Source organism: Arachis duranensis, chromosome 4 (genome assembly GCF_000817695.3).
Source record: "Arachis duranensis cultivar V14167 chromosome 4, aradu.V14167.gnm2.J7QH, whole genome shotgun sequence".
Taxonomy (NCBI): domain Eukaryota; kingdom Viridiplantae; phylum Streptophyta; class Magnoliopsida; order Fabales; family Fabaceae; genus Arachis; species Arachis duranensis.
In genome coordinates, this window is record NC_029775.3 from 19392018 (window position 1) to 19395216 (window position 3199).

Here is a 3199-nt window from a genome sequence, read left to right on the forward strand (position 1 = left end):
GTTTTTAATATTTTTTATTTTTGTCATGACAAAAATAAAATATAGTGAAACAAAAATATTTTTTGATGAATAAATATATATAATTGAGCAACAAATATGTGACACATACAAAAATTTTATTATTTAGCAAATTTAATTACTAATTTTCATTGTTGAAGCTAGTCAAAAAGTAATTTTTCACCTTCATGGACATTCCTATTGATGCAAGAAGAGTGACGGCAACCTCCATGATGAGCTGCATATCCATAACCATATGGTAACAATAGACCCTTCTGTAAACAAGCTCTATTACAGGTAGGTACAGTGCAAACAACAAACCTGCAGCGATTGTGCAAAAGAATCCAATGAAGTACTTGTTTCTTTCTATCTTTATTCCATTCTTAATAATCGAGAAACGCTATATATTAATTTAGTTAAACTTTACATGAATACCGTGCATTTGAGTTTTAATTTTCTATCAACAAAAAAAAAATAAAAAACGAAGTCCTTGGAATTCGATGAGTGAGAGAAGGGATTGACAATAGGAATCATCTTGTTCTCTTTGTTCTTGTGCATGGAAGAAAAAGATAAGTGGTGATGGTGGTGACTGTTGTTGGTACAAAGGCAGTAGAGATAGGAGAAGAAGCCCTAGATGCAGATGGCAGTAGAGCTAGCCTTAATAGCATTGAAAGAATCTATGAAGACCAGCACTTCACCGACACCATCCATATCCCTCCCGAGGACATCATGTATATCATTCCCGCCGTCCCTATGAAACACGTCTTTTTCATTTCTCAAACACCCTCTCGCTTCCGACCGCACTACTTCAATAATTATCAACAACAATTACATTTGCTTTTGAATTGGAGAGAGTACTTAGAAAAATATTAGAGTACAATGAGAATTTATTATTTTTGTTCATCAGTAATTAATCATAAATATTTAAAAGTACATAAAACATGTTGTTAGATTATTAAACTGAAAAAATTAAATTAAAACAAATTAGAAATATTCATAATTAAAAACCTAATTAGATATTTGACCACATATATATAAAAAATATTTTATTAATTTTAATATTTTTAACATAAAAAAAACTAATTGCAAAATTAAAAATAGTCTAATAATTCAATTAAAAAAATATATATGTATAAAAGTTTAATTAAAAATTTGATAAAATTACAAAAATTAACTTAATAATAAAGCTTAATTATACATACTATGTCTATATTTATTTTAGAAAATAAATATTAAAAGATGAAGAAAGATACATAAATTATTTTTATTCTCTTTCATATATAATTGTATTAGTATGCATTCTAGCCTTTTGGGATAAAAACTTTTGAGAAAATAACTGGAATTAAAAAGTTTATATACATATTTGTGTTTGATAAAAAATTTATGGGGTTAATTTTTATATATAGACATCTTATTATGTATTGTTTTAAAAATTATGCTATGAAACTATTATTTTAAAAATAATTTAATTAAATGCATGTACACAAATTTGGCAAAAGCTAGTGCACTCCAGGTAAAGTAGGGAGTGCAGCACTCTTTAAAAGTTAACCTACTATTAAAAGTGATCAGGTAAATTAAATTTATTTATTATTATTATTATTATTTTGATATGGGATGAACAAACAAACCGACACTAACAAAAAAAAACTAATTCGCTCGTTTAATAGATGACTATCTTTACACCAAAAAAATACTCAGAAAAATTTAATCGAATTCCTCCGTTACTCTGTTATTGTTGATGTGATGTCTTCAAGCATTTTCACTGTTTTGTTTACTAGCAGGTGTTTTTACTATTGTTCTGTCTAGCCATAGATTTTGACGCTCTTGAACCCACTCCATTCCACCTCTATCATAAATGGACCTTCAAAGCCGAAAAAATTGCCGCCATAGAAAAGGAAGACGCTGTCTGTCGCTGCTGTTAGTTGGCTAACTCCAAACTGATTCTGTAGAAGAACCGGTTTCCATGAAGGCGCCATGATTCTCAGATGATGACGCAGTCAAAGTACACAAAATACATGACAGTTATAATAAGTTCATTATCTTTTATTTCAAATTATCCTCAAATTGTACGTAATAGAATGAAAAATTAAAATATAATTTTATTTAAACAATTATTTGTATTATTTTTTATTAATTTATTCAAAAAATAATTAAATTTTGAAGCTAATTGGTATAAAATATTACAGATATAAAACTAAAAAAAATTTTATTTGTATAAAAATGAGCCTAATAAATAATTATTCTATTTAAATATAATTAAGAGTATTTATTTCTTTGTCAACAGGTTATAATTCAAATGACATAGGGTGTGTTTGGATTTGCGTTGGAGAAGAGAAAAGCGCGTTTGAGCTTCTTGAACGCTTCATCTTTGTGTTTGGCAACATTTTTATCCTCTAAAAGCAGAAGTGATTTCTATGTTAAATCCACATTTACCAAAAGTTATAAATTCTAGCTTTTCCGTTTAGCTTTTCACGTTGGATTAAAAATTATGTTGTATGTACCAATTATATCCTTATTATTCATATGTTTGTTTTTTTTATAATATTTTTTTTAATACTCTCTTATGCATATTATTGTTTTTTATAAAATTTTTGTTTTTTTATTTATATGAGTTTTTTTATTGTTATTGTTATTTCTTTTTTACATGAAATATTTTTTTACTTTGTATATACATAAAATATATATATATATATAACACAATTTTTTATCATTGTATTTATATTCAATATTATAATTTTATTTCACACAAAACAAAATTTATTTAAATTTTAATATTATTTAAATTTTTTTTCTAGATTTAGTACATGAATTTTTAACTTATTTTTTATGTATTATTTATTTTAATTCTAAAGTCTAATAATTTTTTTTACAGACATGTTGTTTTTAATATTTATATACTATTTTTTTATTTTGAATTTCAGCTTGAGACTTATAAAAAAATTCTAAAACTTGTAAAAAATTATTAACCTGATTAACAGGTTATCTTTTTAAATCCAGACCATTCAAATAAAATATAATAAATGAAGAGTTTAAATTTAATAAATTCACAAGGTGTGCAGCACTCCATACTTAGCAAGGAGCGTTTAAGAATGAGCCCATAAATTTAGTTAGATAATGTATAAAATCTTTTATTGTCTTAATAATATGTAAAACTTAAATTCATATCTTACAACAGATATTACTTTTTTAGTTTATAAATGAC